A 15384-nucleotide genomic window follows, 5' to 3' on the forward strand; every position below is an offset into this window, starting at 1 on the left:
AGGGCACAGAGCCATCACCAGGACGCGGTACACCAGCAGTTTAAGAATGTCCCAGGCCTCAACTATAAGAAATGTGCAGAAGATTAAAGCTAGGCAAGTGTGGGCACACAGCACTTACCAGGTAAATGAGGAATAAACAGATGGCTCTCCGTAAAGGAAAACTGCAAGGTCTCTGCACCTCAGAGACAAAACACTTGAACTTTAGGCCAATCAGCAGCACTGGCAGGGAGGGAGGGCAAAGAGCCACCACCAGGAAGCCGTATCACCAGCAGTTTAGGAGCATCCCAGGTACCAGAAATAGCACATTTGCACAAAATTAAAGCTGGGGAAATGTGGGCACACAGCACTTACCAGGTAAATGAGGGATTAGACAAAATCTAAACTTTAAGCACCTCCACTCTCCATGTTTAAGTCAAGGGTAAGTTAGAGGAACGTCTGTGTGAATCGGCTCCATATTTCCACACCAATGACAATAATACAGAGTAGAATTTTGAAGCTACATTAAGTTTGCAAAAAATGCATCTACATTTTCGAAATTTTACAGACAGCCTTTGTGTGGACCCAGCTGATGACCACTTACGTTTCAAAAGTGAGTCATGTTTCTAAAGATTTCAAAAGATTTAAAACATACCACAAAATCAAAAGCAGGGTTTTGGTTCATACATGGTAATTTAGAAATCACACACCTGAAACTTGATAACTACATTTTAGTCATTTTATCCATTCAGGAGCTTGGTGCATTTAATAAACAAATAAGTGCATTCTGTAGCAAACTGATTGAGTAACATATAATACAATAATATAATAAGAGCAACATAATTTGAAAAAGTAACACGCATATGTGATTATTTAATAAAGTACTATTTGACAATCGACCTATGAGATTAAAATTTAAACTGGTATATAAATATTTAAATATGAAAATCATAATAAACACAAAATATAAACAATCTGAGAAATAGAATTATAGATGATGCAAAAATTAATAATCAATGAACATTAGATATTGTGGCAATAAAACCCGAGGCGGTAGGCCAATACCACCCTGGTAATGCCGGGGCCGTAGTTATAGGCCCGAGGGTAGCCAGGGCCTTAACGAAGCCCCCAGGCATTACCTGCTGTGGTATTGGCCCGCCGCCTCAGGTCTTATTGCCATTAGCACCCCAGCCCATTGGATCAGGGTGTTAATGGCATTTCTTTTCAGTTTCGCCGCGTTTCGAAACAGAAAAAAAAAATAATAAAATGGCCGCCAGGAACGGAAAACGGAGTCTGTTTTCCCTTTCCATGGCGGCCATTGGGAGTGGACACGCTGGGAACACAAGTGTTCCCAGCGCGTTCGCTCCCGAAAAAAAAAAGAACAAAAAAGCAGAAGGTAAGTGGGGTTGGGAGGGTTGAAGGGAGGGAGGGGAAGAAAAAAAAAACGTACCTGCGTCCCCGCTGGAGGACGATGGAAGCCTCCAGCCGTGTGGAGGTGCGGAGCGGGGATGACGCAGGAGCAAAAAGGTAAGTGGGGTAGGGAGGAGGGAGAGAGGGAAGGAAAAAGAAAAATCTTACCCGAGTCCCCGGTGGGGGACGAAGGCAGCTTCTCAGTCGTGGGGAGGACCCGCTTCGAGCCTCCTCATTGGCTGAGGGGCTGCCACGCCCCCGCCGAGGACAAGGCGGCTGGAATCCCAGCCGAGAATCGAAGGATTCTCGGCTGGCTAATGACCAGACGAGAGCCAATCGGAATGCTTGTTGCATTCTGATTGTCTCTCGCCAGGTCCTAATTAGAATTCTTATTGGGAATGAGATCTTCCAGACAATATTCGCCAGAATGGAGTTGCCCATAGAAATCCATGTTCCACTCTGGGGATTGTAGACTATCCCTCAAGTACTTACTCTATCGTTCCCACTTCCTGCTATCTGCCTCTCAAACACTTACTGACACACTTCTCTTCCAGCTTTCCACAGCTCATTCATGCTTCCTGTTTTGCTGGAGGGTGAGAAAGAACTTCCCCTTTTGGCAGTTGAGCGTTCCTTGCGTTGCTTGGTGGCCATTTCTCAATGATTTTACTTCATTTCTTAGACAAAATAGTTTCTCTGCAAAGCACCGGGAGATATATGTGCTGTGCCTGGACGTGTGTGCAATGGCTTCAGTCAGTCCCATAAGTCAGGCTTCTGGGCAAGTACATAGTTTTTAATTGGGGCTTTTGGAGAAAAAAAACATGTTTTAAATGTTACAAATAACTATTTAAATGTGATGTCATAATGATATTGTTACAAAATTGTTAACGGAGCAATGAATAACAACATTTAGTTTATAATAATACTTAGAAGGGTTGACAAGAGGTTTGAACAGATTGTATGACTTTTTAGAGCCAACCACAACTGTTTTAAAACTAAAATAACTTTTTAAAAATAAATAAGCACTTCAGGAATTCTTGAAGCATATATCTAAAAGTTTTTGTTTGGGCAGTAAAAAGTCATGAATGGGTTCTCGATGTTCTAAATAATACTTGATAATAAATTACATCATTGGATACAATGTTCTAAATAAACGTGATCTCTTCTTACCAAGCTTTGTTTAAAAGAAATATTATGGTCAGAATGTTAAATTAACATTTACCCATTTCCCAAAAATGTGTGAAAAATCGGCCCACGTGTTTTTTTTTCATATGCAGATTTGAACCTATGTGTATATCTTAATACGAAAATATGCATTTGTGATGTGGATATATCTGATGTTCATGTTAAGAAAGTGTAAACTGGAGGGCAATCAGCCTTATTGTTTGTAAGCCTAGGGGTGCCCATGGAGGTGGCGTTCCTGGCCCTTATGAGCCTGACCTGAGTGCCCAGAGTGTAGTGAGGGCCATTGTGGAGGTAACAGGGCTCCTCCTAATGGCCCGAGAACCCACAAGTGTGCTAAGGCTTCGGTTCCGTGCTGGGTGGCGAGTGAAGACTAGAAAGCAAGTTGCATATTCTTGGAAGCCCGCATTGCACTCATTTATCTTTACCTGTAGCTTGTTTGCTGTACTAGGCGTAACGGAGGGGCGCTGTAGTGGCTGTAGGTAGATTGCAATGGCATGGGCCCAACGGAGGTTGTCGGAGAGAAGATGAAGAAGAGAGAAGGTGCTGCAGCAGGTGATTCGGGGTGACGGGATGCTGAGCTATCTAGGATTGTGGCAAGAGTAGGCACAATGAACATATCCTTTGAAGTATGGTGCTCGTTGCACTCTTTAGAGGGTGTTTCAGTAGCAGGAGAAGAACAAGCGCTCCCCTTCTCGGTAAAGTAGCTGCCACTAGTTTATCCTTCAGAGTCTCCACTCCCCTGCCTTTTCCCACAGGGACCTGGATGAAGGCTTTCCGCAGCAGTGATAGACCCTTCACACCAACTTCATGCAGCCCCGAACGTCTGACTTTTTGTCTACTGCATGTATACTGCAATTCTGCACCAAAATACCCTTTTTAAGTGATCTTGAAACTGACCTAAGTTAGAAATTGTTTCTATGAACGCCACAACCTTTTGTCAAGGTAGTTTCTGGCGTTCAAGAAAATGTAGCATAAGTAGAAATGGTGGGGTAAGGCATTACTTTCTGACACTTTTTTGCCAAAAGATGGAGAAGCTGGAAAAGTCACATAGATAGGTTTTGAACCGAGCACCCAGTTCCCACATAAAACTACATCCAACTGCAGAGAATCACACAACTGCATGTTGTAGGCTGTGTAAGGTCACTGCCCCAGCAAACAACAGCATTATTTAATTAGGTCGATTTCACATTCTTGGAATTTTGTAGGATCTGGTGCTGGTTTGTACCCAAATAAATATATGCAGTTTTCTGATTATGATTAACTATTGTTTTTCAAAAGGCCATATGTTTTCTATTGAGTCTCTCGTTAAAGTCAAGGCTTTCTTGCCAACAAATTTGTCCTGACACATTTTGTCAGGAATCAGGATATCACCTCCTCATCCTTTCCAAAATATGAGTTTACAATTAATTTTAAATATTCTGCAGATCGGCCTATACATCAATCGTGCAATGTGATTCATGGAAGTCGTGGTGAAGTTCATAATAGTTCAAATAACTAGCGCATACTTTACTTGCTAAATCGTTTCTTCTTGATTTAGTACAAGTCTCTGAGTTATCTTTTCATATGGCTGCATTCTCTCTGCTTGGTTGTGTATAGTGGCTTAATGTTCAGGGTCTTTCAAAATAGTCATGTCTGTGAGGAATTCGACCATCCGAACTGTGGGTGTGCGCTCGCCTGGGCTTTTTTTGAAATTTTAAATGAAATTGAAAGATGGTAGATATTTGTAGAGCTAATCCGCACACATTTTCCTATGCTCACCGCACAAATGCACATAGACCTGTGTACTCTGGGTCGACAGAGCCTACATGTGCCAAACCCACCCCCTGTCATATTAAGTAGCAATATTAAAGCCAAGAGTACATCAAGGCATCTCAGGAGGAGGAAGGCAAAACCTTCCTCCTGCCATGGCCAGCCTAGTTAACTAACAAAGGCTTCATGGATCCGCCCTTTCCTTTGATAGCTGCTAGTGTCAACCTTGCATATTAATGGTGCTCTGAGACATACCAGACATATACACTGTTTATCATTTCACAATGTCACATTGTCATTCTAGTTTTTATTTTGTTTGCATCGTCAGTGCATTTTAGAAGAGTACAATCCCATAATACCAATATGTGAAACAAACTACAACATACTTCTAAGCTTCCCAGAAATATCCCCACTTCAATAATTGGTGACCTCACAACGTTCCCCACAATTGCATAGCAAAATAATATTTTTGTATACATGGGTAGCTGTGCTTAAGTAGTCCATATCTGTGAAGTCTGGGTTACTGAAACAGGGAGCATTCAATCAGTTGTTACATTGACCCATAAAAGGTACAGACTTATGTTGAAGTCATCAGTTGTTAACAAATGATTGCAATTGCATAGCCTTGTACATGAATTCATCAAATGAGATGGATAATTGACAGAAAGAAGAAATGTGTCCTACGCTGAACAAAGGGGTGTATCTCCAACTTGTTGAATTCTGGTTCTGCAAATATATTTATCAGATGTAGTCCACTTTACCAACCCCTTAACCCAAAGGTCAAAAGTAGTCAGTGGAGAGAACTTCCATTCTTGTATTATAAGATGCTTCATTAAGATCAACCCCAAGAGCCCCAAGAGCTATAATTCTTATGGTGGATTTGCCCTGTACATGAGTGAGTTTCTATAACCTAGACATTCACCCCAGCAACATACATCAGTGCTTTGGTCCATATGTCATGTATAGCGGGGTCATTCGCAAACCGCATGTATAAAATCAACTTTAGGGAGGATGCGTATAGGATACAATGCTTCTCTACCAGGCATACACGTGTATACTGTCACAGGAGGTAGGTACATTCTGTGCAAAACATTTTAATGAATCAGCTTGAAGGCAGTGCTCACGGACACGGCTGTAGTGGGACAATACATTTGTCCATTCTGAACCCGTCAAAATCTTTAACCAAGTCTATGTACACCTGCTTTTGACCTTTACATTACCAGGAGCTGGGATGAATGCTGGACATAGTGTCAATATTGTTCCCCAGCCCCTTCTACCAACTTCCTGATAGTTGCAATCTCCTAATGTTAGGATGGCATAGTTGGGAATCTGGGCCAGGATTTAGGAACAATGGCTAATGTCGGTATCCAGTCAAAATCTCGAAAAAATAAGTCGAATGACAATAATCTCGAAAAATAAATCTCGAAAAAAAATTCCCTCTTTTTTAATTATATATTTATTTTGGGGTCCGGGAATAAAAAAAAAGGGTAAAAAAAAAAAAAAGGGTGGTTGAGGGGGGAACCCCCCCATTTCGAATAAAAAACGTCATAACAACATTTTTTTTCGAGATTTTGACATTCGACTTTTTTAAATTCGACCTTTTCACTATAAACCGCTAATGTCAATACATTGTTTAGAAAATGCAGACTGTAGATCTCACAATCAACACAAACATCGTGATAAGGAATAACTCTACTATCACTATGTAGGGGGCCGGATGTTTTACAACTCTGCCTATCCCAGGAAATCCTGCGTGTAGCACACAAGTATCCCTTAAATATGCAATTCTTCCTTAGTGGGATCTCTAAAGTAAAGATATAAGATGTGAGTCGCCTAGGCGCCACAGATGCCCAAAACATGGGCAGTGTCTGCACAGGAACAGGCATCTTAATGATAGTGTCTCGAGTCACCTACAATACATAAAGTAGTTTCAGTGGCTCTGTCAGACAATGAAGTAACCTGGCAGGTAAGTTGGAACAACCATCATCATGCCAGGGGATTCTCAGTTTCACTCAATGGGCCAAAAGTACCTGCAGGCAATGTCCCGTAAACGCACTGCGATGAGGAGGGGAGTGTAATGTAGAAATACTTTAATGCACATAGTTTTATTGACTCTAGCATCAGTGGGCGGACGGTTAGGCATCTGACTATTCTACATGTAATATATTTGGGATATGCATTTAACCCTGGTGAATACCTCATCAACTGGGTGAAAGCTCTATCAACGGGGCAACACATGTTTTTCTTTTCTGATTCTACACATGCTATCATGCTGTATACTGAATTGTGGACATTAATGGGAATACTGTAGAATATGATTTGCTATGTATTTACTAATTATTAGTTTAAGGTATATTCTGCGTTTCTTTGGGTTGGTTTTATCTTATCTACTATCTCTATTATTGTGCAGGGAATAACCATGCTGAATGAATTCAATTTGTATGTTTAGCTATTGATTATATATTGTTTTATTTATTCCATGATTGTTTGTGTGTCAGTGTACCAGCGCTGCATGTACAGTACCATAATCATAGAACTCCACCGAATGCATTGACTTAACATTACATTTACCTCCTGAAATAATGTGACACATATGTGTTTTCAAGAGCATAAGTGTTCAGGTGACATGGTTCCCTGTAAAAATGGTAGATGCAGGGTTGAGACCCGCTTGGTCTACCCTTCATTCTATGTGTTGGGGTGGTGCTTTAGTAGACAATTTGCATTTCTTTCCAATTACGGATCTATGACCACAGCTGCCATGATGCAAGCTTGGGCATATTAGAATGTAGTACACATAACATACATACACATCCTGCATGTTGTAAATGGTCAAAGACTTACAACCTAATTTACAGAAGCATTTTATAATGGCAACACCCCATTGGAAAATGCTTTGCGAATTAGGCCCATAGTCTCAATCACGTGCCCTTATCTCTCTGAGCATTCTAACCTCTCACACTCCACTGGTCTCTTCTCTGCTGCCTTCAAATCTGCAAATATCTTAACTCTATTGAAGAAACTCTCTGCTGACTCAAATATCCTAGCAACCCATTGCCCGGTTTCTCTCCTTCCTGCATTCTTCAAACGTCCATGAGCAAGTGTTCTTCATCAACATAATTAAGTACCTTGAGAGTAATGCCCTTGGAGATCCACTTTAAACTGGCTTCAGTAGTAAAAACTCCACCAACACTGTGCTCATACATGTCTCTAACTTTCTCTCTAATTCTCACCACTTCAAATTCTCATCTACACTCATCCTTTTGGACCATTCTGGTGCAATTTGTCTATTCCGACCACTCCTTACTTGCCTCAATCTCAAGAACCTTTGGTTTTTGCAAATTTGCTCTTACCTGGGTCACCTCCTATCTTGAAGTTCATTGCTTTAAAATCTTATGGACCCCACCAATCTCCCTGACCGTGGCCCGAACGATCAGTATTTGTACCTCTGCTCTTCACCCTCCATACCTTTGCAGCAAAAAAGCTTTTATCACATACTTTGACTTTCACAATAAACATTTTGCAGATGGCACTAAATGGCACTAAAATATGTTTCTTCTTTCCCTACTTCACCTCAGCAATCTCAGAACGGATTACAAACTGTGCCACTGGAATTCCTCACTGGATGGCTCACTGCTGTCTAATGCTGAACTCATAAGTCATATTTCCCCTAGCCTTCAATGCCATCATAACCCTCCCCTCTTCTATCTTCTTCCTATCTGAACTTCGTGCTCCCTCAGTCAAAGCTTACAAACTTTGGATATTCTGTGATAGATGCCTCGACTGCAAAAATGTATCATTACCAATGCCTTTGATGCCCGTAATAGTATACTCAATATACAGAAAATGTGTCTTTTTCTTACTAACCACTCCACAAAAACTCTAATCTCCACTCTTGTGCTCAGCAAAATGGACTTCTACTCAAACCTACTCTTGACCCTCCTCTCTACTCCTTCCACCCTCAGTACAAAGTCTTCAACTTTGCTACTTATACTCTCTACACCTTACACAGGTCTTCCCCCATTTCTCCCTACTAACATGCTAGTTTGCTTGTCATGCTAAGTGATTGCCTTTTCAAGTTCCTTCTTTGAATCTACAAAGCTATTAATGGTCTTGCTTCTCAAAACCTGTCTGATTGTATCTCTGTTTACTCACCATCTCTTTCCCTCTGATCCACCTCTGGTCTCAACCTCACTGCCCCATACCCTCCCCATACCGCCTCTTGCTTTCTCTTGGTCCCCCTACTCGCCCTGCTGCACTGGAACCCTGTGCCCATAACAACCAAAGCCATCCCAACTGTGTATCTCTTCAATGTTTGGCTTAAACTTCACCTACAAGCTAAAGAGGGAGCTTACCCGGCCCTCTGCCCCATTCTTCCTACTTGTCCCCACCACTGCCTACTGTGATGCTTTATAATCAATTTGTATATTTATTCAATACTCCTCTTCAATTTGTGTCATGGTCATGAAGTCAGGGGCACAGACTTGCAAGGGTCACATGCACAGGAGACCTGGGTGGACACTGTCCTGGCTCCTTTGGCACCAGGCTCATGAACAAAAGTAAACAAGAACATCCATTTAACACCAAAAAGCTTTTATTATGGACATAGCACTTCAGATGCATTAACCTTGAACATTCCATCCATTAAACAGGATGCATTAACCTTGAACATTCCATCCATTAAGCAGCCCCAAACGTATTCTTGGGTGTGGCTGCTAATGGATTGCCTTTGCACGTGCTCACTCTTTAGGAATGGCAGGGTGTGGCTGGAAAGCCGGCCCTAATGGGCATGCCCACGATCTCAGCTATATAAGCTGCCCCGATCCTCAAGACAGATGCTTTGCGTTATTCTGCACTTGCAAGCAGCATAACGCTCAACGTGGCCTGAGGTCAGACTTACCTTTGAAGATCCTGCTTCATGGACATCCTGCATTCTGCCAGCATATTTACCAACTGGGGGAAGCTGTTCTTACCTGTACATCGCTTCATTGAACCAAGTATTCATCTTTCCACTTTCTGGAACGCCAAAATCTTCATCTTGGCACTGCAGCACGACATGCTCCATCGTTGACAGCAGCGCCTGCAAGGAAAAACAGAAGACAAGGTTAGACATTGAAAAAACTGTCTGTTTAAGGTTGCTCTTTGCCATACTTCACACTTTTCCTTAAACCATCACTTATCTGCTGTCGAACATGGCGGTAGCATCCATCTTCCATCCGGCCGTGTCTTGCGTTTCACAGCTCCATTGAGGCCGCATTTCCATCTACGGGAAGAAAACAGAAGAGAAACATTATTGAGGGCATAAAGAGGAGCAGCATATAAAGACATTAAACAGAACGAACAGCATCACAAGAGCTCAAGAAAGACTTACCAATCATAGGGAGAAGCATAGTCGCAGCTGGACTGGAATAATACTTATCAAGGATCAGTTAAGGAACTAGATCCCATGTGACACGCCCCTGCCAGAAGCAGCAGGACGGAGAGCTTATCTTCCATAATTCACAGGAGCAGTATCACCACGTACCACCCCTCACAGCTTTTCTACTGAGGGAGCGGCCAGAAGGGGGTGATTCAAGTTCAGGAAAGGCTGCAACCATGCACCAACGCCTCTGCAGAGACCAGGTGAGTGTGACAGAACGCAAAGCCTCTAATTCTCTCTGCCTGGGAATTATGGAAACTTCAGAAACAGATCAGTTAGCCCTCTTACTACGGGAATTACGGGCTAAAGTACATGCTTCAAGACCAATGCATTACGGATGTATCTTATTGTAAATCAAGAAAGAACTGACGAAATGGCAAGACAAATGCTACCAGCACAAGCAGGACAGGTTCCACTGCCTGGAGTGACCCATTCTTCTCATTCTTCCACACCACAACAATCAACACCGGTTCAGGTGGTTCTTCCAGGAGCAGTGCCTCTAGCCCCTCCCAAACGCTTCATTGGTGACCCAAACAAGTTTTCTGTATTTATGCACCAATGTCGCCTTCAATCTTGTGCAGACCAGGAGCCTTTCCTATTTACCAAGCCAAAATGGTGTTTGTACTCTAGTATTTAGGAGGTAGTGCGGCGGACTGGTCTATAGCTTTGGTAAATCAAGATGACCCTTTACTCCAGAACTTTGGGAATTTCCAACATGAGATGGAGAAATTTTTTTCCCGTCATACTCAAGGACAAGCTCTGAACAACGAGTTGTTGTCACTCAGACAAGGGAGTCAAGATCTATTAACCTATATTGCAAACTTCAATCGTCTCATAGAAGAGAAGAGGACTACACTCTTTTAACAAGGGTTACATGGAGAACTTAAGGATTTGTTGGCGCAAGTGGTGAATCCCCCATAGAGGTGTGCGGAATACATAGACCAGACGGTGCAACTCGATCATATGTTGCAGAATCGGAAAATGGATTGAGCTACATCAGAGGGACTGTCAGTTTACTTACGACCTCCTGAGAATCAGACTAAACCACATGAACAGTCTGAGCCAATGCAAATTGGTGGTTTACAAAGTCCTCTTACCATAGCAGAAAGGGAAAAAAAGACAACAACAACAGCTTTCCTTATATTGTGGACAAGCAGGTCACTTCCTCCGTGACTGCCCGTCAAAACCACCCAAGAAAATGGTTGGGACAACAGACAAAACTGATGAAGAAGAAGAACAGAACTCGGGAAACGCCAATGCCCGGCAAGTGTAGGGGTCCACTTGTTGAGCATGAAAAAGGAATCCGTACAGACCTCACATCTAGTCCTTTCAGTGCTTTTGGTGAATAATAGGCAACCATCAAAAATACATGTCTTGGAGGCATATATTGATTGTGGAGCTGTGGGTAACTGCATTGACAAAGATTTGGCTCTCCGGATAGGCCTTCCTCTCCGACAGAAGCAGAAATTGGAAAACGTCACGGCTGTGGATGGTTCTCAGCTATCATCCAGCCCAGTGACACAATGCACCGAGAAAGTGAAGCTTCTGTGTCAGGACGGGCATCAAGAGGACATTACTTTCGATCTCATTGGTGCTCCTCAGTTCCAGATGATATTGGGAATGCCCTGGCTGGAGACTCACAATCCTAGAATCGACTGGTGAAAACGAGTTCTGACATTTCCTCATGATTGTGCCGACACATGTTACAAAAAAGATTACACCAATCTGAAACCGAAGAAAGGAAGCGTGTTGGGCCTCATCAGCCCCTTACTGCTTGAATACCAAGATTAATAGGATTTCTTCAAAAAAGAGCAAGCCAAAGTTCTGTACCCACACATAACCTACGATTGTCAAATAGATCTTGTACCTGGAGCCAGGATCCCTTGCAGCCGAGTTTACGCTCTGATAGAACAGGAAATCAGCATCTTAGAACTTACCTGGATCAGAACCTGGCGAACGGTTTCATTCGCCCATCCAAGTCACCTGCCTCCTCTCCCTTATTCTTCATGCCTAAAAAGGAGGGGGACTTAACAACTTACATCTACTATACAGCCATCAATCAGATCAGAGTAAAAAATTGATATCCTTTACCACTTATACCAAAGCTCCTGGACCAAGTGAAACTTGCTCAAAGCTACACAAAGCTGGATTTAAGAGGAGCATACCATCTTTAAGAGTAAAAGAGCGAGACGAGTGGAAAATGGCCTTCCACACGAAGTACGGCCTCTTTGAATACCAGGTCATGCCCTTTCCTTTGGGCTATGCACCGCTGGTTTGTACCTCGGTTTTCACAAATTGTACATCCAATTACCTCCTTGTTAAAGAAAAATTGAAAGTTCCATTGGTCGACAGAAGCTAAAGAAGCCTTCCAGAAGTTGAAACTAGCATTCACTACTGCACCAGCCCTTCGACACCCACGACCAGACCTACCTTACATAGTTGAGACAGATGCTTCAAAAATAGCCATTGGAGCAGTATTGTCACAACAAGACCCTGAAACAGGATAACTACACCCCGTTGCATTGTGGTTGAACAAAATTTCAGCCCCCGAGTTGAACTATGCAATCACAGACAAGGAATTACTGGAGATTAAAGCAGCATTCAAGGCCTGGAAACATTACCTTCTTGGGGCGAGACATACGGTCACTGTCATCACGGACCACCGTAACTTGCAATACTTGAAAACCGTCAAAGCACAATCCTCGCGTCAACTTTGTTGGGCTTTCTTTTTCACTGAATGCAATTTTATTATCACTTATAGACCTGGAGTACACAATGCGAAAGCAGACGCTCTATCATGCATGAATGAAGAAAAAGAGGATTTTACAGCATCGAACCCCGTGGCCATCATTCCTGAGGAAAGGATTCAAACCAGAATAGCTGCCACCACGTTTGTGGATGACCAAAGAACCAGTTTGCAATCCCTGATGGATCAATCAACACAACAGGAATGGCTGTTAAAAGGTGACCAGTACACCATTGAAGACAATCTACCGTATTCCCAAGGACGATTATATGTCCAAGACCAAGAACTGCAAAAGCAAATCATCACAAATTACCCCGATTCATTAGTGGAAGGACAACCAGAATAGCCAAAACTCAGGCTAAGGTAAACCAAAACTACTCGTGACCAACCTGGCAAAAAGACATTGCCCAATTTATTGAAACCTGCAGTGTCTGTGCACAACACAAGTCTCAGAAACAGAACCCTGCTGGCTTACTACATCCCCTAACAGTACCGGCAGCACCTTGGCATACCCTGTCGATGGACTTCATCACAGATCTTCCACCCTGCAATTGATACAACACCATATTATACTCACTCATAAATGCCTTAACCATGCAGCTCCACAATACCTAATAGACAGATTCACCAGACAAACAGCCGCCAGTCCCCTACGGAAAGCTAACTCAAACCTCTTACTAGTACCCAGATTTAAACTCACTAAATCTGACGGGAGTAGCTTCGATATTAAAGCAGCACAACTGTGGAACTCCCTCCCAACCAATCTAAGAGAAGACCTCCCCTAACAGAAATTTAGATCTAACCTGATCCAATGGCTTAAAGATCATGATGTCTAACATCTCGCTACCGTCACTTATGATCTCATGTATTCTCTGTATATTTAACTGTTTTTTTATATCTGCCACATCTGTATACTGTAAACTGCCTGTACATGCTCTTATGTTCTTTTGTCTCTATTCGTCTACAGCACTGTAACCATAGCTGTACCACTTGTTCATGTGCAATATGTAACCTAAGTTGAACAATCCTCTTTCTGCCTTCGCGCCCGAATACCTTTGGGTCTGGTGCGCAATATAAATCAATAAACAAACAAACAAACATATTAGTCATTGTGGATTTATTCTCCAAAATGTCCCATTTCATCCCTCTGCAGGGACTCACAACTGCGTCAACTCTCGCTTCTGTGTTCCTAGAGCGAATTGTTCGATATTAGTATTTGATCGCGGAACGCAATTCGTTTCTGCCTTTTGGAGAAAGTGTTGTACGATTGCCAAAATCGATCTCCGGTTGTCCACAAGCCATCACCCTCAAACTGATGGGCAAACTGAACTAACCAACCAAACTTTAGAGCAATATCTCACGTGTATGTTGCAACAGTCTGAGGATTCTTGGAAAAATATACTCTGGATAGCTGAGTATGCATACAACAACTCAGTTCACACAAGCATAGGGCAAACTCCATTCCACACTGTGCACGGAAGACATCTGAGGACATCAGTATTTGCTCCACCCGATACCCTGGAAATGCCAGCCATAAAAAACTTGCATAAAACCATCACTCAGGTTCTTAAGGAGGTGACAGATCATCTACACAAGGCTAAGGAAAGACAAAAACTGTTTGCTGATCGACATTGGAAGGAAGCTCCCGCCTACCAGATTGTAGAAAAGGTGTGGTTAGCATCCAAATATATTCCCCTGAAGGGGCCAAGAGCTTTCCGCCCAAGAAACCTGGGCCCCTATACTATAAAGTCCATAATCGATCCTGTCGCCATGAAATTGGAGTTTTCATCTCACATGAAAATTCACCCCGTATTTCATGTCTCTCTCCTCAAACCAATGAAGTCCAATACACAGCTTAGTTCTATGCCAGAGCCTGAAGTATTAGATGGAGAACCAGAATATGAAGTCAAATACATCCTTGACTCCAAGGTGGTTTGATCTAAATTGTATTACCTAATTGATTGGAAAGGTTATGGACCTCAAGACTGAACTTGGGAACCCAGTGAACACGTCCATGCTCCGTGTTTAATCGACAGTTCCATCGCAATAATCCCACCAAACCAGGACCGGGAGGAGAACCACCCATGAGAGGGGGCCTCTGGGGAATTGCTGTCATGGTCATGAAGTCAGGGGCACAGGCATGCAGGGGTCGCATGCACAGGAGACCTGGGTGGACACTGTCCTGACTCCTGTGGCACCAGGCTCATGAAGAAAAGTAAACAAAAACATCCATTTGACACCAAAAAGCTTTTATTATGGACATACACTTCAGATGCATTAACCTTGAACATTCCATCCATTAAGCAGGATGCATTTACCTTGAACATTCCATCCATTAAGCAGCCCCAACTGTATTGTTGCCTGAGGTCAGACTTACCTTTGAAGATCCTGCTTCCTGGACATCCTGCTTCCTGCCAACATACTTAGCCAACTGGGGGAAGCTGTTCTTACCTGTATATCTCTTTGGTGAACCAAGTATTCATCTTTATACTTTCCAGAATGCTGAAATCTTCATCTTTGCACCACAGCACGACACGCTCCATTGTCGACAGCAGCGCCTTAAAGGAAAAACAGAAGACAAGGTTAGACATTGAAAAAACAGTCAGTTTAAGGTTGCGTTTCGCCATACTTTGCACTTTTCCTTAAACCATCACTTACCTGCTGTCGAACATTGCGATACCATCCATCTTCCATCCGGCCGCATCTCGCGTCTCACAGCTGCATTGAGGCCACATTTCCATCTAAGTGAAGAAAAGACATTGGGCCTCATTACGACCCAGGCGGACTTCGCGGTGCTAAATGCACCGCGAAGCATGGCGGAAAGCCGCCGATAGCGCCATGGGGGTTGGCGGATTTACCGCCCCATTCCGACCTCGGCGGAGCGGTAAATCCCCAATCCCCATTC

This window comes from Ambystoma mexicanum, chromosome 12 (genome assembly GCF_040938575.1).
Source record: "Ambystoma mexicanum isolate Mex_15411 chromosome 12, UKY_AmexF1_1, whole genome shotgun sequence".
NCBI lineage: Eukaryota > Metazoa > Chordata > Amphibia > Caudata > Ambystomatidae > Ambystoma > Ambystoma mexicanum.